At 40.4% G+C, this 23852-nt stretch overlaps 1 protein-coding gene across 1 annotated transcript in view; it reads right to left on the reverse strand.

Annotated features, from left to right (window-relative positions):
• The window catches only part of cdh6 (cadherin 6), an 87062-nt gene extending 63511 nt beyond the window's left edge, over window positions 1–23551 (reverse strand). The window contains 1 exon segment of the mRNA XM_039816555.1: window positions 23467–23551. The gene's annotated coding sequence lies outside the window, so the exon portion shown is untranslated.
• Between the last annotated feature and the right edge of the window lie 301 nt (window positions 23552–23852).

A 23852-nucleotide genomic window follows, 5' to 3' on the forward strand; every position in this document is an offset into this window, starting at 1 on the left:
TACATGCCCCCACTCCGACATGCTTCTATTCCGACATGCTGCTATTCCCTAACCCTAACCCTAATGGAAGCAAAAATTGTCTATGTTTGTGTGGGTTACCTCTGTAGGTTCTGATTTCCTCCCACTATAAAGATATGCATGCTGGGTAACTAGGACTACATTTGAAAATTTGCCATCTGGCTAACACTAGTGCATTCACAGAAATGTTGATTAATGTGCATTGTCCTAATAAAAATAAATAACAGCAGTGTTTGCATTAAAAGTTTAGTGTAAAATCTTCCAGAACAACGGACATATATTTTGCAGCCAATGGCAAGGAAGCGAGTGAGGCATTTGTCCAATCTGGGTGTCAGAAGAGCTCATGGAGATGTCTGAGTAAAAGAGCGAACTGTCAATCATAATTCTACAACCTACTAAATGACATCAGCACGAAGCAAACGCCTAATGAGCCTTTCCACAACGACGAGGCAAGCGAACATTGAGCTACCACAAAACACAGGGTCCTTACGATGAAACGCTGAGTTCCGGTTCAGGTACAACACAGAAATGAAGTACTGAGTCGAGTTCAATATGCTGAGACTCGAGCTGTACAATTTAGAGCTCTGCACATCACATCACATACGAGCCTCTGTCAGGCTGCAGCCAACAGCATAGAGCAAGAACTCCGTGGCCAGGCGCATAACTAGGTGGCGTGTATGAGTTGATATGCTCAGAACAGCAGTGAAACTGTTATTAAAGCAGTCCGGATTCATACAACAGTCTTAGCCAGTTTAGAACAGCAGCACAGACCAACGTGATATATTTCCTCTCCGATCTCCCTCCTTTGTCCCTACACACCGTGATAAATGTTCCTGACCTTAAGGTGACAATCACAGCACCTCTCCTCCTCTGTCGCCTCCATCTCCTACTTCTCCTGATGCATGGCTGTGTATTTGTGTGTGTGTGTGTGTATGTGTGTGTGTGTGTGTGTATGTTGCCACCTTGCAGACAGCCACTGAGACCTCTGACAACTCCCAGAGGACCAATTAGAGTTGAAAAAAGGAGAATGTCAGCCACCAAGCAGCTTGTGTGTGTGTGTGTGTGTGTGTGTGTGTGTGTGTGTGTGTGTGTGTGTGTGAGACAAGTACAAACCCAGCCACCTCTTTCCATCAGAATAGACCAGCCATCTGAAGGCAGCCAACAGCATCCATAACACCTGTCCAGTTTTAACTCACACACTCTCAATGTCTCTGCCTCAGAAACGCGCTCACTCACGCGACAGCGACACACAACTGAAGCACACGCACACACACACACACACACACACACACACACACACACACACACACACACACACACACACACACACACACACACACACAGAGCCGTCAGAAAGTCCAGTCCCCGGTCCTTGGGAGTGTGAAGTCTCATTATGAATAAACCATAAACGAGGTGCAGAAAGCTGCACCTTGACTTTAGACACTTGACTACTTGACTAGTTTTTAAAGAGTGAACTTTTCGGCAACTTTTTTGTGATCCACATGACATGACCATGAATCATTCTCTTTAATATAGACCAAAAATCAGGAACATGGAGACACAATGTCATTTAACCACTTTACTTCAGTCAGTCAGTCAGTCAGTCAGCTTATTAGATATTCAGTCTGGGGGAAAACGCAGTGAGAACCCAGCCAGTCCGTAACCCAGTTTCTGGCTTGGTGGTGTATGTAAACATCATAACTGGGTTATGATTATGAGGAACCCAGATAACACTCATTTAAAATAAGTCACATTGGCATGAAAATAGGAGTTTTCATATCTATAAATTCAGACATGTTGATCTCAAATATTACTGCTATACTATTACATTACAGAGAGCCACTTTTTTAGATCAGGATTCCCTTACTTCCTACCCTCCTACTTCCGGCGTCCTTGCTCGGACCACACCTGTAGTGATTAGGGGGTTCTTTCATGTTACAACAGAAAGGATCTTACTCTGTAGTAATCCTTTCAATAATGTTGTCAGACACTTAGAACTGTAATCTGAGCGTGCCAGTGGCAAAACGAGCGCTTTTTGTGGACGAAAAATTGAAGGTGCGCAGTTGCCCAATAACTGATATTGCAGCTTGTCTTGTGTAATACTGGACCAATTTCAAAGGTGGTTGTTCTCATCAGTCACTTAGACACAAAAACGGAGGCAAATAGAGTCCAGGTTGAAAAGAAAACTGAAGTTACCCGGTGCAGTAATGTAGTAATAGTAGTAGTAGTAATACTGTCGTTATCTAGCTAAACAGGTTTTGTTCATTTATCATGTAAATAGCCATTATTAATGAAGATATGTAAATCCGATAATAATAAGCGGACAGTCTTTACATAGACTGTCCGCTTATTATTATCGGATTCATAGCTAGCATGATGCCATTATATAAATACAAAATGAATCATTAACAGCCCAATTATTGTTTAAAGTGCTCATATTATGCTTTTTGGCTTTTTCCCTTTCCTTTATTATGTTATATATCTTTTTGTGCACGTTATAGGTTTACAAAGTGAAAAAGCCCAAAGTCCCCCCCAAAGGGACTTACCATCTCCAACAGAAAACACTGTTCACCAACTGCTCCAAACAGCTCTATTGTAGTCCAGCCTTTACTTCAGAGACAAACATGGTCACTTTGTAACACACGTTATAATGCTCGCCTAGCTGCTAGCGTGGCGCGCCCTCATACTCTGCTTCTGACTGGCTAGTAGTCCTTACCTAGGTACTGTCAGGGCACGCCCTCATACTCTGCTTCTGACTGGCTAATAGTCCTTACCTAGGTACTGTCAGGACACGCCCTCATACTCTGCTTCTGACTGGCTAATAGTCCTTACCTAGGTACTGTCAGGACACGCCCTCATACTCTGCTTCTGACTGGCTAGTAGTCCTTACCTAGGTACTGCGCATTTGCGACTCCCAACAAAGATGGAACAGAAGTGAGAGGTCTCACTCTGTAGCTAAAACAGAGAGCTCAACACACAGGGTGAAAAGAGGAGCTGCAGCAATGTGCAGTACGACAAAAATATGGTGTTTTTTGAAAATTACACCATGTAAACCTATTCTGGTACAACCTCCAAATACAATTATGAACCTGAAGATGAGCATATTATGAGCACTTTAAATGATCGCTTACAGAACAAAACTTGACATTTACTGTGGTTGTTTGGTTGAGACAGCAAAGTCAAATGTTGAATTGCGAATCAGCTGTTGACATTTATCCTTGCACATGAGCCCGTGACCTCCAGTAAAGCTGCCGAGGGGCACGTTACATCACAGTAAGGCCCTATTACAAGTGAGCCACGACTGCCCAGGCAAAGTATAAAGGAGATGCTACATGTCATTTATCGTCCTGATTTATTCATGGGAATGTTATTGATGGTTTCTCTCACATCGACAAAGTAGAGCTGTTTTCGTTTACTGACTGTTGATGGCGAGTTATGGCGTACACACTTCCTTTTGCAGCTAAAATGAGAAAAGGAGAGGAAAAAGCAACAGCGTGGAAGTGTTTTCAGAGATGCGACAGCTTCATACAAATACTGAAGATGGATTAATTTCCGATTTCCAATTTCTACCCATGAGAAGTCACTCTTATGGTGCTCAACAACTAACGATTATTTTCTCGACTGCTTGATTAGTTGTTTGGTCTATAAAATGTCAGAAAATGGTGAAAAAATGGTTTCCCAAAGCCCAAGACAACGTCCTCAAATGTCTTGTTTTGTCCACAACTCAAAGATATTCAGGTTACTGTCACAGAGGAGAGAAGGAACTAGAATAATATTCTCATGTAAGAAAATGGCATCAGAGAATATTAACTTATTTCCTCAAACGATTAATTGATTGGCAATTCATTTAACAGCTAACGACCAATCGAATAATCTCTGCAGCTTTATCAGCAAGAGTTTTTACAACTTTGGGTAAAAAAAAAATTGCTGATCTTGATGAATACAATTATTAATGAGGTAAATACTGGGCCAGCTGCTGTTTTCTTAGCACCACACTGGTGACGTCAGCTATACAGCATTCACTGTATCCAGGCAGTCAGCTCGTCATCCAACCCAGACAGGCTTTACAGCCCTTTGGTACAAAGCAGAGATCAATGATACCAACACATCAATATACACACACACACACACACACACACACACACACACACACACACACACACACACACACACACACACACACACACACACACACACACACACACACACAGGAGCAACGATGGGTGTATATGAAGGGCAGACTGCATCCTGACTCTCTCTCCAACACTCCTGCTGTGATCAAAAGACTCACCTATTTAACCCTTTGAGTTTTCCACGGGTCAAATCTGACCCATTTTCAATATTTTTTTATATCAGAAATATGGGTTTCTTTCAACCAACTTGCCCAAAAATAATAGTTAAAATGGTTTCAAAACAGTATCCTGACTAAACGTTGACATGTACCAGTCTGTGACCCACTCAACATCCTCTGATCTTAACTATTAGTCGAAATAATTCATATCTGCTTTTTTTTTTTTACTCTATAATTAAGTACAATGTCATATAAACTAGGTTTATTGACCATGAATTAAAAGAAATGTTGAAAAAAGTGACAAAACATTTTAAAAGCGTCAAAAGCATAAAAAAAGCGACAAAAACTTTGAAAAAACTTTGAAAAAACATGAAAAAACGCTAATTTTCAATTTTGACCCAGAAGGATAACAAGTTCATGGTCGACGCAAAGACAACATAAGGGTTAAACTGGCCTTTGTCTCGTGTTTGTAATTTTGTTTACGTTTTTATTTTACTGGTATTAACCCTATCCCAGTTGTCGGACGAAGCGGGGGAAGCCATCAAGGTAACTTTTCTAATAACTAACCCTAAATCTTTTACTGTTTTTCTTCTTTTTGGTCTTATTTTTAACAATTTTACTCTTGTGAAGCACTTTATGTTCATATTTTGTAAAAGGTGCTATATTAAAATGAATGTATTATTATGAAGACTCTAACTATCTTCACCCAGCTTGCTGATGTAAAAATACCAGCATTAAGAAGCTATGGAGGGAAGCGCAAAGGTGCTCAGGCAAACACCAGCAGCTCTCATGGGTCCACATTAGTTTGCGTAGCGTGGTCTCACGCCATTTGTAAGAGAACAAAGAGGTTGTCGAAATGAAAATAACACCAAACTGACAGAAAGACATTCTCCAGCTCAGAATGGGTCCGTCTGCCAAAGAGGCACAGCAAGAAACATGGAGTCGTTTGACTGCGGGAGTCTGATTGGAGAGATATGGGCAAATCTATGTACCGGTACCTGAAATTCAACCTTACCCTAACCTAGTTCCCAAACTAGAGGGGGTGACCCAGAGTTATGACGGGGGCACTAAATATAAATAAATGATGCATGGTTCTGCTGCACTGCTACACAAAGCATGGACAAGTTTGTGAAAGGACTGCTGGGTAAACGTGAAGCAGATGATGAAGCTACACCAAACGCCACGAAAACTACCAAAACAAACACAATAAAATATGTATCTCCCAGTCGCACATCGCATTGTGTCTCTGCTGATTGTTGCGCATCCCTCTCTCTCTCTCTCTCTCTCTCTCTCTCTCTCTCTCTCTTGCACCCCTTCACGGAGAAACAGCTGATCTCAAGTCAGACGTTTATTGCTGAAGCAAGTGTGAAATAAAAACAACAATGTGCATACAATAGCCTAAGTAACGATCTACTAGCATACAGTTTAAACAGAGCTGTGTGACATTGCAACACTGTAATCAAATATATAAAAGAAAATAAGTTTAAGTAATATCTACATATACTGTAGGCCTATATACAGATCCCCCCCCTCCCCCCAGCTTGAAAATATTTTATTCTACAAAAGAAGGACCCTGCTGAAAAAGTTTGGATGGGTCCTAACCCTAACTTAGTGCTGAAGCCTCATTATAACTTTAGCTGAACATATAAATATATAATGCATAATTTCAGAGTTTTACTTTTTATACATTTATATAGACATGAATGCATTTTAAAGGATCACTGAGTATAACAAAAGGACAAAAGGTTGGTTATTTATCTAAACAATCTATGCAAAAACCCTGCATGAACCTACTTTCCAGTGACTAGTTTAGAGTAGGAACTCTTTTTCTACCTCGACCCTTTACTCATTATATTCTCTGTGAGTGTGCAAACAATAGACTCAACTTTTGACACTTTCGAGTATACAAAGAAGAAACTCAGTGCTCCCTCACACTCGCCTACTTCAAAGTAATAAGAAGGTGTAGAAGTCTCATTAGTGTTGCACTGCGGCTTTTCACCTGGAGGTATTTTCTACTGCAGTGGGCAGTGCTAATATGGGATTGATGTAGCGCTGGCTGCACCACAGAAATGACCACAGCTGTCTGTGAAAAACAGCGTTTCAATTCAAACTTTCAGAAATGCCCCCAAAATGACGTTACATAAAAAGTGAAAAAGCAGTGCATGAAATGGCCTAATCTACTTAATTAGATTATATTTAGATTTAGATTCAACTTTATTGTCATTGTGCAGTGTACAAGTACAAAGACAGCGAAATGCAGTTTGCGTCCAACCGCAAGTGCAAGAAAAGCAGAAAAGTGCAATGTGATTTTCAAGTATGGTGCATAGGCAGGACAAGAAATATATTGCAGTGTTATAAGAGCAGAATAAATATGGCTATGTAATATGAACAATGTATGAACAACATGTACAGATATGTGCAATGTAGTAGCAGTGACATTATACGGTAACACTTTACTTGAAGGTATCGACATAATCGTGACATGACACTGTCATAAGTATGACATGACACTGTCACGAACGTGTCATAAACGTTATAAACAAGTCATAAAGGTTTATGACTTCTGTCATTAAGTGTCATTCTGTTTTTGTCATGACAAGTTGACATTGTTTGGGATGTCTTTGTAATGATAACTTGACATAAACCAGGATGACATTACCAGAAGATGTATTTGTCATGACAACTTGACATTAAATGTCTTTCGAGTGTCCTTATTAAGACAACTTGACATAAACAGGATGACTTTATGTTAAGTTGTCATTACAAAGACATCCTCTGGTGATGTCATCCTGGTTAATGTCAAGTTGTCATTACAAAGACATCTTCTGGTAATGTCATCCTGGTTAATGTCAAGTTGTCATTACAAAGACATCTTCTGGTAATGTCATCCTGGTTAATGTCAAGTTGTCATTACAAAGACATCCCAAACAAATTTAACGTCAACTTGTCATGACCAAGACAACTTCTGGTAATGTCACTTTGATTAATGTCAAGTTGTCATAATCAAGACAACCCAAACAATGTCAACTTGTCATGACAAAAACCGAATGACACTTAACGACAAAAGTCATAAACCTTTATGACTTGTTTAAAACGTTTATGACACGTTCATGACAGTGTCATGTCATAGTTATGACAGTGTCATGTCACGATTATGTCGAAACCTTCAAGTAAAGTGTTACCCATTATACTAGTAGTAAGAATAATATAGATATATGCAATATATTAACAAAATATATAATAAGAGAAACAGAATAAATATAGATATACTGAATGAACCACATAGACAGATATGTGCAGTATGTACAGCTATGTGCAGTGTGGTAACATTATAAGAGTAGCAATAATAAGTGTATGTGTAGGATGAATAGTATGAAGAGCAGTAGAATATGGCTATGTATAGTATGTAATTACAGTATGTACATCTGTGAATAGCCACTGTGTCAGTGATTATACATGACATACTGGTAATGTGCATTTATTTCCTTGTATGATAAGGTTGTAGATGACTGCTGTTGCTGATCGTTTAATGAATGGGTGGATTTTGTACAACTATCGCAAAACATTTGAATTCTGTGTCTGTGTTAAAATCAAAGATTGTAATTGTGATTTTTAAAGGCCACGGATTATGCATCGGAATAACAGAATCAGAAAGGAAATTGCTTTATAATATTGTTAACTCTACTGAAAACATGCTATCAAAGTACTGCAGATACACATTGTACTACAAAGTACTGAAAAAAAGAGTTCAGGCCAGGTTTTGAGGTCACTCAGGAAATCAATGAACTGGCTGATGATGTTGCTCACATTGACACGTTTACATGCACATAACATTCCGTCTGTTGCCCTTTTTCTGTAAAACACAATATTCCGACTTGGCTGTTTACATGGCAACCAGCTTTTTGAAAAGGTCGGTGTTGCGATGTTGTGCTAAACTTGTTGATACCCCAGCCTTTCATTATGTTTAAAAGTAGACGTGTTCCTCCTTCCATCCAGAGATGTGGGCTTTTCGTTTGGGCATGCTGCTCTACCGCAGCCTTGCAAATATCATTAGTGTGCAATATCATTACTCTCATTGTCCATTATCTATTACTCATTGAATATGATCGCCACTATTGGGCAATATTCAAATAATGGGCAATAACCCACACTGCATATCATACTGTATATAAAACCATACTTATTTTTTTTTATGTATATAGTGTTTCAACTGTGCACCTTACCCCCCCCCCCCTCCCCTTTTGCACTACTTATTTTATTCCATGTTGTTATATTTTCTTTATGTATATGTTGGCACTGGAAAAGGAGTTACTTTTAATCTCATTGTGTATAGTGACAATAAAAGGCATTCTATTCTATTCTATTAAATTGTTGGCTAGTTAGTCTGTGTACAGAAACCTTAGCAACGCACAGAGCTGACCGTAAGCCAAACAGGTAAAAACTGTCACAAGCTGTCATAAACTGCGTTCATAACCCAGATTGAGACGCATATTCCGAATGCGCTGTATACATGTTCAAAGAATGCTTCTAAAACCTGAATATAACCCATATCCTACTTGTCTTAGTCGGAAAATGCTTTATTTTGAAAAAGGCCTTATGTGGAATATCTAAACGGAATATGCCGTTTACATGACCCATTTCAAATGTGAAATATTGTCATTGTCATATTTGGAATAATAGTGGGATATTAGTTTGCATGTAAACGTACTTAATGTGACAGCAAATCAGTGAATTGGCGCTGATACCTTGTTGCGAGGCAGCTACTGATTAACTACTCATTACGATGAGTCTGGGTCTGGTTTTATGTAGCACTGTTTGCATTTAATGTTTCTAATCAAGGCAGATAGCATGACATTATTAGCATCATCTAAAAACCTGCCTCCTCATCCCGCCTGTCCCCTGCGGTGTCGACATTAACGGGTGGGTGGGGGTGGGGCTGTACATGCAAAAGCTCTCAACCGTGTGTGTCCATCAAGTGACCTACATACTGTATATGGGATCCAGGGTAATAGTTTGGACAATACAGAGTAAATAGGTACTGTGCTGTGCGCAAAGTAAAGGACATCCGGTCTGTGATGTGAATCATAAAGATTTTAAAGCTCTGTGAGCTCTTGTGCATTATACTGAAGCCAGTCACAACCAGGCTTTTAGTGGACTGTAACAGTTCACAGGAACGGACCAAGCACACAACAGTAATGCACATCGTGGGTCATGTAATCCCTGACCCCCTGTGCTTGACCCCAACACACACACACACACACACACACACACACACACACACACACACACACACACACACACACACACACACACACTGGGTGACTCGTTCCCAGCAATTACAATTCCCAACCAGCCTAATCCCTCATGCAACCTGAGCTGCTTTAATCTTAACAAAGGGGAGATAATAGATGTTGAAATGTGTGTGTGTGTGTGTGTGTGTGTGTGTGTATATGTGTGTGTGGTTGTGCTATGCATCAGAAGGGACTCATTTTGAAGTTGTATACCCTTGCAGACTTAAAAGTGTGCTCATTTTGTCTGTCTGTATTTTTTGGGTTTGACATGTAAGCAGGAAAGTCCTCAAAAGGATACACTTTTCAGTGTGTGTTGTGTGTGTGTGTGTGTGTGTGTGTGTGTGTGTGTGTGTGTGTGTGTGTGTGTGTGTGTGTGTGTGTGTGTGTGTGTGTGTGTGTGTGAGAGAGCGAGAGCGAACGAATGAGATCTGGTGATTGTTTCCATGTGCATCAACAACAATTAGTGATAGATAGTGTTGTTGGTACCAGATGGTACTTCAGGATTTACAATGTTACATAACCACAGCAAGGGTTTGGGTGGGTGGGGGGGCAGGACGGAGGAAGAGGAAAGACCTGACACATCATGAGCAGCTTTTATCAGACACCAGCAGACCCAGCACACAGCAGGAGACCGTTTGAAAAATCATTGACCTGAAATCCTGTATGGTAATGTCACAGTGTCCTTCGGTGGGGTGGACAGAGGCAGGGGGCACTTTTGGATTTCACTCAGGCTGCAACTGTCAATTATCTATTCATCTGTCGATTTCTTTCCATTCATCCATTTTTTTCAATATTTGTGTGTGGAATCGTCTTAGAAAAGCCTCAGAAAGACAGCATGTCTAAAATCATTTCAGGAAAGATGTTTTTGCAATTACTGCATTTATAACAGTGTTAACAGTTAAACTAATCAACAGTGAAAACACTGTGAACTGTGAAATTTCCCTCGATACTTTTCTCGTTTGGGCTGATAATAATCTAAAGCTAAATATTCAGTATTTTTGCTTGATCGGTGACTTCACGATTACAACTGGAACGAAAAATCCACTACACGTTGCAGCACTAGCTTTACAGTAGGCCTGAACAATATATCTTTATAAAAGATTATTCATTCTTTTGTTAATGGTGCCTTTTTATATTCAATTCAATGTTCAATGTGTTCAATAAAACAATGTTGGAAATGATTTCCTTTCATTTGTTTTAAATCCAACAAGCAATTGGTTGGATGTTGGCAGAATACTGACAGCAGCAGAAATGCAGAACTGAGTCCACTTTATTGTCTCTTTATGTATCGCCAGTAATATCGTTATATTGACATTTAACAAAGTTATCGCAAAATTGCATATTTTCCTTATATCGTCCAGCCATAATTTACAGCGATTCCAGACGAGTGGCAACAACCAACACCACAATTAAACTAGAGAAAGCAGGAGGAAGCTCCCTTGTCTCAAACATCTGCATCAGTCTCTCGCGAGGATCGTTTAGGGCGCACACGCTGATTTTACCACGGCTACCCTCGGTAAATAACATTTCTGCGGTGGCCTTGTCGGACACAATGACAAACATTAGCGCAAGGAGCTAATGTTTCTCAAGAACTCAAATGGATGGGTAACATCTACTTGTTAAGGTTGTTAAGAGTAAAACTCAACCTTGGTGCTGAAAAGGCTTTCAGTTTCTCGGACAAAAGCCTGTTTTTAAAGGACTGTGTTTACGAGGGTCTGTGGCGGCGCTCTGTTTGCAGTGCTTTCATTCACGAGGGCCCGTGATGATGAGAACTCCTGTTTTACAGCCGCCACAGAGCCGAGAAACAGCAGGAACACACACACACAGAGACAATGCTTTTGTCACTCTGCTTTGGAATGCAGCAGTCCATTACTATGCAAATGAGCCAACAACTACCCCTGCTACTGTGTGTGCTGTGTGTTTACATGAGTGCGATATAGTTAAGAACGGGCGAAAAACACACTGACAGGACAAGGCTCTGTATAAAGAAAGCCTCCAGCTGAGATAAACATCCAAGATGTCCTCCAGTAACTCACTTTGACTTGTTTAACATGGAACATGCAGCTGTTTGTCTACAGTATATACATTACCTTCTCACTGCGGAGATCAGTATCCTTTTATCTTAATCTCTTCTACTAGGGATGACTCTAATTTGGATCAGTTTGGACGTCTAGTAAGAAATATCTACTTGTTCCAGAAATCACAATCAAATATTTATATTGAGTCAGCTCCAGCTTCCAGGCCACTCGTTTCTATGTCACATCCAAAAGTGACCAATATTGAGCCCTCTGGTGAGCATTCAGGCTCAAAACTAGCTGTTTCTATTCACAAACTAACCTTTAAATACACAGTTTAGACATATGCAAAATCACAATAATTTTGGTCAATATTGAAATCACGATTATTTATGCATTATTTATGTTGTAGGCTTACAAAGTGGAAAAGCCCAAAGTCAACCCCAAAGGGACTTACCATCTCCAACAGAAAACACTGTTCACAAACTGCTCCAAACAGCTATTCAAATTTAGTATAAATATCAGCCTATTATTAATACTGAAGAACAATTAGAAGTAAGGGTACTCATGTGGACAAAAATCAGAAGACTGTGTACACAATCAGAGACTTCAACGGTAGCAGCTCGAGCTGGCTGTTCGCGGGTGCGGTACACATTTCCATGGTAACCGCGAGCTCCACCAATCAGAGACATCACTGTTACGATTGTGTGTAGTGTAGTAAATAAAATGTGTTTTTCTTAAAACAAGGTTGATTTTATACAGACTTTTAGCTTCTACAGGAGCATTGACTTTTGTTTTACAACCTCGTAGCTCTGTCAGTCTACCTTGGATGGTTTAGACATTATAATTCTAATTTTAAAAGCCATATATGGCTAATAATCAAAATCCTTATGGAGAAAATGAATGGGATTTTCACTTCCGGAACCACACTGTTGAGCTCTATTGTCTTTATTAATTGATTAAATAACTCAGCCTGTCACAGGCCTCATAAAATGTTCTAACATGTTCTTGCCAGTCAGTTTAAAGCTCCCAAACAACACTAAAACATTTAAAGAATTACAGTTCAAATGAGCCAAAAGGTGATTCAAACTGACCACTAGCTATATGTTCATTGGGGTCAGCCCTACGTTCCCACAGCCCTACGTTCCCACAGCCCTATGTTCCCACATTTCTAAGATTTTCCTTAAAATTAGGCCCTATGTTAGGGTTAGGGTTACACTCCATCTGTAGTCCATTGCTACTGGATGATAGGTTGGGTGTAATTGGCTGCCAAATTGGGAGAAATGGGGATAAAAATCTGATACAAATTTATGAAAAAGGAAATGTGGGAACATAGGGCTGTGGGAACATAGGCACGCTCCCTCTTCAATAGGATACTGGGTAATTAACATATGACTGACATATAAATAAAAGACTTATGGTTCCATCTCCACCATTGCCGCCGACATATATAGTATTTTCTATTTAAAGTATCTCACACAGGAATACACTGAAGATAATAAAAAAAAAAACTGGGCCAGAAAACTGACAGCCCATCTAGAGCACGGTAATAAAGGGCCTCTTTGAAATACAGCTTCTCTTATTATACAGTTTGATCGCAGCAGCATGTCCTGTCCAATCCAATCCAATGAAAGCGAAACATAATCAAAAAAGGAATCAAACTGAACCCTTGTCTTGGTGCTGTTACTGTTAAACGTTCTCCACAGCCCCCTGGAGACAGATACTGGGAAATACAATTAGCCACAGGTGTGGTTAGTTTGCGACTGATTTTGTTTCCATTAACTATTCTGCTTCACACTATTTTGAGCCAAACATTTACACTTTGACTCGCCTGCTCCCGCTTCTCCTGTCGCCTCCGCAGACAAAGCCCGACGACCCGGAGCACTTCACACCACATAAACAAGACAAAAGAAGATAATGTAGAACGTTTCCTTGCAAGTGTTTTTGCCTTTAATAGTTCTAACCACCTAAAAGAGGCTTCCCTCATCGCGTGCATGTAGTCTGCAAGTTATCACCATCACAAAACCAAAACAGTAACCCTCTGAGGTCTAAGGGCATTTTCACATATCTTCTTACATTTACCTTTTTAATAGCCAGACAAGCCAGACCCACATCAAGATGTTGGGTCTGGGAGCTCACCATTGGCAGGGCTCAATCCGAGGGGTGGGATAAACGGTTGTCTTTCAAATTCCCTCTGCACGTAATAGGATAGCACTACAACCAATCAGAGCAACGCTAGTTGATAGATTCAACTTTAAACTCCGAACACATCTTCCTTTTTTAAGAATGACTTCAGTGCCGTTCTTTGTTCTTTTCTCAAAGAAAAGCTGAACTCCAAGTCTTCCAGAGTCGCGGCCAAAGCCGATTTGAAAGACAGCTGTTTGCCAGCAGCAGCAGCAGTCAAAAGCCCCGCCCACCGACTCTATACACGATGTGATTGGCCCGGCCAGAGTTTGGTTTTTCCAGCTCGAAAGCCAACGGAGAGTGCCTGGACCCCCCTGGCTGAAAATTACATTTGCTGCCGCTAGGGTGCGTCTAGATTTCTAGGCTACCTGTTTAAGGTATTTGCATATAACTAATCCCTGTGTGTTTCATATCAAAATGTTCAGAACAAACTCGGCTTTCCGTATAGTGACACCCAAATTATTCTTGAGATTATTTGGGGCTGAAGCTGAAACATTGATATTGGCTTTTTGAAAGTCCTCAAATCTCTTTTGAGAACCAATCTTAACTTATGACATGTTGTACGAATTGTTTCGGTGCTTAAAATGAGTTTACCAAAGTCGTAGGTTATACGTATGTGGTTAAAATAGTAACTAAATGTCTGAAATGAAATTTTGTAATATCGCTTTTTGGAGTGGGAATTTCGTCAAACATCGGCTTGGGGACGTGCCGGCGCGTCTGTTGTCCTCAGAGGGTTAAAGAAATAAATGTCTCCATTTTGCTTTCTGATTCCTTCTCAAAGGAGAAAACGGGACAAGTAAGCATATAGATAGATATGTTGCTGCAGCAATTAAATTTCAGGTGGACTTTAAATGTCTCCACTCCAGTCGTGTTGTATTACGTCAGTGTGAAAATAGCCTTTGAACGAGGGACCACCTTGGCAAAGCCATATTGTGTTGCTGTGATGTACCGGTACTCCCCCTTCTACTTCTCATCCTCCGTTTCCTATTTTTTCGACAAAGTTCTCCTCTTTGTTACCTCGGGTTAGCTATCAGACACTAATTAGATAGCTTGCATGTCGGATCAAAAACAGCCTCTCGTCTGATTGCAGTCAAAACGGTGAGGCCGTCTCGAGAATTTTCGACATTCTCCCCGACCCGGCTTTGATGAACAGCGAACATCTACTGTATTTGCAAACACAACGCAGTGGGGCCAGGAGAGCTGTAATTGGAGGAGCTGTCAAGCCAGAAGAGAGGAACGCTGAAGTTGTCTTCCAACAACAATTTAGCGGCTCCCTCCCAGACAAGATGCAGCTGAACACCTGTCAGAGGGGGAAAAAAACGCTCCATTTGATGTGAATGCTTTCCGCAGTGTGTTAAAAAGCTGCTGCTATTCACATGCACACCAATTTGGTATCTGCCGTTGCCTAGAGTTATGGACAGGAGGTGATAGCTGTAACTGCTAAGGTTGTCTAATATCACAACCATGCGCACGTCTCTTTCCGCGCGATTATACACAGCGGTTGGTGAAAGAGGTCTGCAGGTTAGAAAACAGACTGTTTGAATCAGCAAATAGTCCGGGGAAAATGTGGACAGGAAATGTGCTTTCCATGGAGAAATAATGATCAAATAGACACGCACACACAAACACACACCCCTCTGCTGTAGCCACACTTCTGCTACTTAATCCACTCAGTGTACCTGACGATGCAGCTGGGCCGAATCAGTGTTATCACTCTATACACACATACTCACACACCCCGCTCACACACACACACACACACACACACGCATACAGAGCACAAAGACTATTGTCGGGGCAGTTGTCGGATGTCAACGTGAATTAGCACACAGAACAGTTTCGGGGCTTCGTTTGCATCCAGAGCTTCCTAATTAAGTGTGTGTGAGTGGCTGCTCTGTCAGACCACATCATGTGCCGCGTGCGTTTAATTTGTTCCGACTGATATCTGATAACAGCATTTCTCTGTTTCTGGTAGGCACGGTGACTCTGTCTGGTGACTCTAACCCTAATGACTCTCCATACAGTTAAAAGTCATGGGCAACGGGCAGAAATCCAAGCAACTTAGCTTTGTTGTAAATCGTTTTTTTTACAATTTACATTTGAAGCTTTGAGGGAAGAAGCTCCCACAGTCGTCGGGCATCGTTCAAAAAAATGTCCGATACCGATACCATTCCAATGACTTTGATGCCGGTTCCTGAACGCTACGTTTTTTCGATACCAATTTTATGAAATCCATTTTAACAAAAAGAAATTACAACATCACAGCACAAATCTTTTTGTTTATTTTTTCTTTCCTACTACGCGAGCCCCGTCTCTGTGCGTCACGGCGAGTTCTTCCTGCGTGTCTCTACGACGTGTAACGTTAGACAGCCAATCACGAGCATTCTTAGATCTCGGTAGAAGCACGCTGCGTGCTTTATTGGCTCACTGACGCTGATGCGATTTACTCCTTAGGTATTGGAATTGGGTATTGAATGACGAGGCATTTTTTTTTTTCAACAGTCGAAACTTTTTTAGGCAATTCGGTCGATGCTTAAAAAGTATTGAATTCGGTACCCAGCCCTCATTGCTTGAATGTTTTGTCCGTTGCACCAATATCGTACACAGGCCTGACAGGTTCTAGTCATACAGTACAAAATTAGTTTTGAGGTGTCATGCGTTCTTATTTTCTTTATTTTATATATACTATTCTGATTCCAGCTCCTTAAGCCATGTGAATAATGTCTACAAAGTAGTTTCTTCACTGAACAGCTTTGAGTTGTGGAACATTTTTTGACATTTTATATAGACCATCTAGAAATGTTTCAGAGCTGAAAGAAAGCATACATTACTAAGCTGGTAATCATAACATAATGAAAGACATTTTATGCTCTCACATTTAAAAGACTGAAGATGTAAGCCTTACATATGTCTCTGAACTCTTGTGAACAAGCCAAAAATAACCCTGGGTTTTTATTTCGTACACTGGGAACCCCCCCCCCCAGTGCCTCTGTCTTCTGGAGAGTTGACTGCTGATAAGATTAAGGTCATCAGATCCTATCATCATATTGATCATCTGTGCCAGCTGAACTTACATCCAAAGGCCTAATTTAAAGGGAGGACACAGGGGGAACATGTCCCGTGTACTTTTTTAGAAGGCAGGATATTTGAGAACGTCATCTTGGGCTTCGGGCTGACGTTCCCCCCCCGCCCATTTTCTGACTTTTTATAGACCAAACAACTAATCGATTAATGGAGAAAATAATCAACAGATTAACCCGATATACGGTCACTCAAACCCATAGCACAGCGAGCAGCTCAGCAGGAACATTCGCAATGTCCTAACCCCCGAATTACACAAGACGGAGGATCTTTAAAAAAGTGAAGTTAGCTAGAAATAATAATAAAAAAAAAATGACATTGCTGAAATGTTATTTTGTACATGTTATTTCAAAAAAGCAAGCAGTCCACCGCTGTGCTTCTACACGACACATTCATCAAAATATTTCCATTTTTGTGGAAATCATTTATTGTGTCTGTAACTCAGAAGGGACCGCTGCCCCCAACAGGTGATAGGCAGCTTGTGTGTGTGTGCGTGTGTGTGTGTGTGTGTGTGTGTGCGTGTGGGTGTTGTTTTACTATATTCTTGGGGTCCAAAAACCAGGGAATACAGTATACTTGTGGGGTCTGCACAGCCTTGTGGGGCCCAAAATGCTGGACCCCACAAGGTTAAAGGGCTGTTTGAGGGTTAAGACTTGGTTTTAGGATTAGGGATAGAATTAGGTTAGGGTGAGGGTAAGGGTTAAGGTTAGGCATTTAGTTGTGATGGTTAAGGTTAGGGTGAGGGGGTAGGGAATGCATTATGTCAATGATGGGTCCCCACAAAGATAGTAAAACAAAAATGTGTGTGTGTTTGTTGCAATTAAAAACTAAAGGCCATCTCTTTGATTTTGTCTGCCTATGATACCAAGATAAATCTGCCAGTCAAGCCGAGGGAATCTAACAAACCGTCCTGTCTGAAAAAACTGAAGTAATGTTTCGAGCCAAACTGAAGCTGCCCTCAGTCAGCTTAATGAACACATGAGGCCTGTTTTCAAAGCCCCTAATTTGGAATGGCACATTAAAACACTTGTTCATTCAGGCTTTTCTGGTCATCTCTGGAGCATTGCTATACTTAGATCCATCCTGAGTTCCAGCGATACAGAGGATTACATGCTTTTATCTTTTTCTTGCCTTGGCTGCTGCAGCGCCCTGTTTGTTTGCCTCAACCAAAAAAGCGAACGCCTCCAGTGTGGTGAGAGTGCTAAAGCAAGGCTTTTTTATTTGTTTTTTTTTTACCTACAACAAAGAGTAGGGTTAACACTTCACTACTCACTGATGGTTTCACCCGTTTTTGTAGTGATTATGTGCAAATGTTTTTCGTGTCCTGGCTTCAGGTTATCTCTCTGAACTTTTCACTGCTGAATCATGGGCCGCATACTGCATGACTGACTGTGTCCGGGCTGAAGACTAAAGGTGACTGAGCTTTCGCCCGCATGGCTCTGTGGCTTCGGAACGACCCGCCTGAATAACTGAGACTGATGTCTATCTTGTAGTCTATCTATCTATGTAGTCTATCTTCTCCCATAAATCCCTTTCTGACACTTTTCCTTAAGGCCTTGAAACAATCTATAGCTGGTATTTCCTTTTTTTGTTATTCGTAGACCTGCAAAGATTAATCGATTAGTTGTCAACTACTAAATTAATCCCAGACTATTTTGATGATCAATTATTCAGTGTGAGTCATTTTTTTATGAAAAAAAGGACATATTCACTGATTCCAGCTTCTTAAATGTGAATATTTTCTAGTTTTTCTAGTTTTCTCTCCTCTGCGACAGTAAAGTGAATATCTTTGAGTTGTGGACAAGACGAGACATTTGAGGACGTCATCTTGGGCTTTTGGGAAACACTGATCCACATTTTTCACCATTTTCTGACATTTTATAGACCAAATAACTAACCGATTTATCGAGAAAATAATCGACAGACAGATAAAAAGTTAATAAAAAAATTATAGTTGCAGCCCTAGTTTCTGAGTTCCTCTGTTTCATCTTTTCATTTGCTACATCTTGTATTATTTTCACCAGCGCTCCTAATCCTTCAATCTTCGCATGAATGATGATCTTTTATTTCTATTTGTAAAGCACTACTACACATGCTGTTTGACAAAAACTCCTTGAACACTTGCACTGGTTGAAAGCACTGGAAAATATGAGTAACTGGACCTTGAGTTAAGAGTCTTTTGTCAAACTGAATGACATATGTTAGAACTGATTTGTTTGCACACTAAGCAGCGAAAAGCAGAAGCACTATTTGACGTACTAGTTTGTAGGGGTGCACGATTCAGAAAATGTCACGATTCGATTCAATGTCGATTTTTGATTCAAAAACGATTCTCGATTCAGAAAACGATTCACAGTATGTAAATGTAGTTACTTTTCCCATGTGATTGCAGTAGACATACAATAAAAATTTAAAAAAAAAAAAATGTGAATTGATTTTTTTGCACACCCCTACTAGTTTGCTTTATTTATTGTATTTATATATATATATATATATATATATATATATATATATATATATATATATATATATATATATATGCTTTTGGTTTTTTACATACTGTATATGCTGCTGTTCTACAGTGAGCACATTGTTTTTGGCATGTTGTTGAACTGGGAACTGTAAAACCTGCATGTTAATTGAAGTGTTAATCACAGGCCACCACTAGTGACAGCCTTCCAAATTCGTGGAGTTTGACGGAGCTGATTTTTTTTCTTTTCTTCCACAGACAAGCAGCCTAGGGGCAAGAGCACTACAGCTTAGACAGCTGACAGACTTACAACAGCCTTTTTGTCACCATGCACCTCCAACAAGGTCCACCATTGACGAGGTGGGATTTGGCTTTAGATTAAAGACAGTTAAGGCGAAGGTCAGGACCACCCTGGGATTGGCCTTAGAAAAGCGATGTTGCCTCAGAGGCTGAACTTAGGGAAACAAAGTCCCCTATTGTAGTTTTAAGAGTTGATCACGGTAGTCCCAAACGGGTACATGCAGGTACTGGGGGGACAAGCTTTCTGAGCTAACTTCTCTGTCGGCGTCAACGTCACCCAAGTGGTTTTTACTTTTAATGGACTACAACGTACACCAGCACAGATGCCCATATAATTAGCGGCAAAATAATCTATTCATATTCCTGCTTTTTGGCTAGAACATCTAAAGAGAACTAGACTTAAAACTTTTTACAAACTGGCAAATTAGCAAATTCAGTATTATATTCATCATTAGGGCTGGGTTCAAATAATTGCTTCTCCAATTAAAATCTTTGATTTTTGTTTGGATGATCTGATATTGATTAATAAGATCCCGAAATTAATCTTTTAATATATGCCTTTTCACCATGTGATGTATCCGTCATGTAAGTCCTGTTGAGTAAAAAGTACTTTAAACAAACTTGTTTAGGGTCAATTGAATTAATATTAATATATTTGAGGGTTGCTTCTTGCTTGAACAATTGGTATTGTAAATGAGATTTCCTGGTTACACTTTACTTGAAGGTATCAACATAAGAGTGACATGACACTGTCATGAACGTGTCATAAACATTATAAACAAGTCATAAACGTTTATGACATAACTCTTCTTTTAGTAAGTGTCATTCGGTTTTTGTCACGACAAGTTAGGGTTAGAGTAAGAGTTAGGGTTAGGGTTCATGTGTCATGACTGTGTCATCTGTTCATGACAGTGTCATGTCACTCTTATGTCGATACCTTTAAGTAAAGTGTTACCAATTTCCCTAACCTAATTGATATCATATCGGAAAGGTAATCAAATCGAGACCTTGTGAATAGGCATCAAATAGATTCGGGAAGTCATTGTCGATACCCAGCCCTATTTATTTTCCATTAGTATTATAATTCATAGATTAAAAATTGGATTGGATGCATTCCTAATGTATGACTTCTTCGTCAGACTAATAGTTGCAATAAACTCATAATGTGCCAGCCAGCCAGCAGGCTACTTTTTTAGCTCTCACTGTTTGAAAAGAAACGTAAGTTCTGGGCCGTTAGGCTGCACAGGGGTCACGTCTGAGTTAATGAGAAAGGTTTTGGGAGGACTGACTCAGGCCACGTAATAGGGATGATGGATGCCAGTGTGAAGTACATTTCTAAGGCACTTCCATGCATGCTGGGAAACCCCAAGAATCCTACAAAGTATAAATCAATAGATCTCAACAGGGGTCTGAATTACCAACCAGGGCTTAGAATTCCAGCAGTCTGTTTCCACAGGGTGAAGAGTTGAAGAGTTCCACTAGCCTACAGTGCAATTCCGTATTATTCTACAGAATCAAGAAGAGCGGCTAATTTATCAACTCAAATATTCCAATCAGTTTGTGCTGAGGGCCAATTTTGGGTGTTTTCTTAAAAAACCAAGTCAGTCAAGTGACAACCTATTTCCCTCTTGTTTTGGCTGAGTACTTTCAGAGGTATCGGAATGTTAAATTAGCAACCAAAGCTGCTTTATCCTGCTTTAAAAGCATTTAACTCCAGATCAAGTTGGACTTTCATTACTGTACCCTCAGTAGAGTTTAATGATGGCTAAATGTTGCATTTAGAATTTTTTTTACACCATATGAAAAGTACATTCATAGGCCACATTAAAACAATTCTGAATACCTATGAAAATAGCCAATGGTCATTTACATATAGAAAAGTGTCTACCTCCAAAAAAGCCATCTGTCTTTCTTTTCTTTCTTTTTATAAAACATGTCACAAAAACTGTTCTTTTCAACACCGTTGCTACACAACTGCCCAGATGTTGCAAACCCCACCCCTCCCCACCAGCACGCCCAAGCAGATCAAATCCAACACTGAACAGCCGGATTTTAATGCCGCTGTTTGACCCCAAAACCTGCTGCCATGAACATTCAAGCTGTCCAGTCTGACACAACGCACATGTTTAAAACAGAGACAGAGACTCTCATTACCAGACCCCAAGGAGGGAAACACTGGTTGAATTGCATTTCCATTTAAATATAACGTGGGTAAAAAAATTTATAAAAATGGGTTTGATATTTTATCTGACTGATGCTACACGGGATGTTAGGGCATGGATGTAAAATTTGAAAACAAATCTCTATAAGTCTTATTTCCTCTAAAGGACCTTTTTTCACAGCAGATATTTTTCATGTCATTTGTCATAGTAGGAAAAGCACAGCTGAAATTGATCACCTTAACAATGGCTCAATTCCATCAAGTCCCAGTCAATTCCGTCCCAGTAAGCTATTTCAGTGAGTCAGCATGCCCAATATCAGGACCTCTCCTAAGTGGAATGCAGCCATCATTAATGGTTTAATACCAGGGCCTCTCCTAAGTGGAATGCAGCCATCATTAATGGTTTAATACCAGGGCCTCTCCTAAGTGGAATGCAGCCATCATTAATGGTTTAATACCAGGGCCTCTCCTAAGGCTACACCTGTGCTTTTCCTACTATGACATGTCAACATGTCTCCCGTGAAAAAGGTCTATGAGATGTTATGTAGCCTACCTTCCCAAGGAGGAAAGACCAAGATGGAGTCAGAGAGAGAGAGAGAGAGAAAAGAGAGAGAGAGAGAGAGAGAGAGAGAGAGAGAGAGAGAGAGCTGAAAAAGACAAGAAAATCAGTCGGGGCGAATCAGCATCACTCCGTTCAGCTACAGCCTCTCTCCTGCCTCTCTCACCCCTGTAGGCTACCGAAACCACAGTGACTGAAATAGGCTACAAGACCAACCCACCATGGCATTAATGTTGCAAGCTTTTCTCAGTGATGAAGTCTTAAATATTACACTTACTTAGCCACAAGATTCCCCCCCCCCCCCACACTTACTGCACACCACACCCAAGTTTCCATGTAACATTTTCGTCGGAAGAAAAAAAAAAGCACCAAACCAAGAGAGAAAACTTCGCCAAAAAGAAAACACGCAGCATTAAACGACGTAATAAACGATAGGCCTACGATTTAACGTCGCATCTCACTGTAAACTGTGTTGAAATAAAAGTTGTAGGTAGCATACCTATCCACGCACATCTTATCGCCATTCATGAACGGAAAGGAGTGATTTTAGTATTAAACATGAAGAGAATATGGTGACTTACAAGTTACCGTTTTGCATTCTGCTGTCGACAACAAGACAAGGAGTCTATAACTTTCACACACTATCAGGGACGGAATAAAGGGGTGAAAAGAAAAATGAAAGGAATAATTTTAAGCAAACAATGTCTGGTTTTCGAATATTCATACAGGTTAGTGTTTCCAACAACAACAACAACAACAAAAACTGCGAAGAAAGCGTCGTATGAAATAAAGTTGCTAACTAGCTTAGTGCCAGAATTCATCCACACTTTTGCCATGAAAACAGCCACTCAGTGCCCGCGTGCCCTCCGTCAATACACCGTACCGTACCGGTGACAGGCGGAAAATGACTGTCATTAATGAAATTACAAATTCTCTCCTACGAGAAGAGCTTCTAGATGAGCAATTAAGACTCCGGCCACTGTGGCAACAACATTAAAAAAAATAAAAATAAATGGAGCTTAATAACTGAACACTTGCTTTTAATGTGGCCTGAAACCGCTGCAGGAACAGTAAGCGTAGAGCCAGTGCCACTTACCGCTGTGTGCCGAGGATGGAGCTTTAAAACCAGAACGACCAACAGCGCATCCAACGGAGACGGACTGCTCTCTGGCGGTCCCCTCTCTTCTCCCCTCCTTTTTTTTTTTTTTTTTTTTTTTTTTTTTTTTTTTTCTTTTTTCTCTCTCTCTACTTTTCTCTCTCTCTCTCTCTCTCTTTCCCACAGCCCCACTCCCCCCACCAAATCAACAAATTGAGGAGTTGAAACGGCTGCTGATTGGTCATTACATTGCCGTCGGGGATTAAAGGAACATGCGCACGCTCACACGCACAGGAACACACACACACACGCACACGCACACACACACACACACACACACACACACACACACACACACACACACACACACACACACACACACACAC

This window comes from Perca fluviatilis, chromosome 11 (genome assembly GCF_010015445.1).
Source record: "Perca fluviatilis chromosome 11, GENO_Pfluv_1.0, whole genome shotgun sequence".
Classification (NCBI taxonomy): domain Eukaryota; kingdom Metazoa; phylum Chordata; class Actinopteri; order Perciformes; family Percidae; genus Perca; species Perca fluviatilis.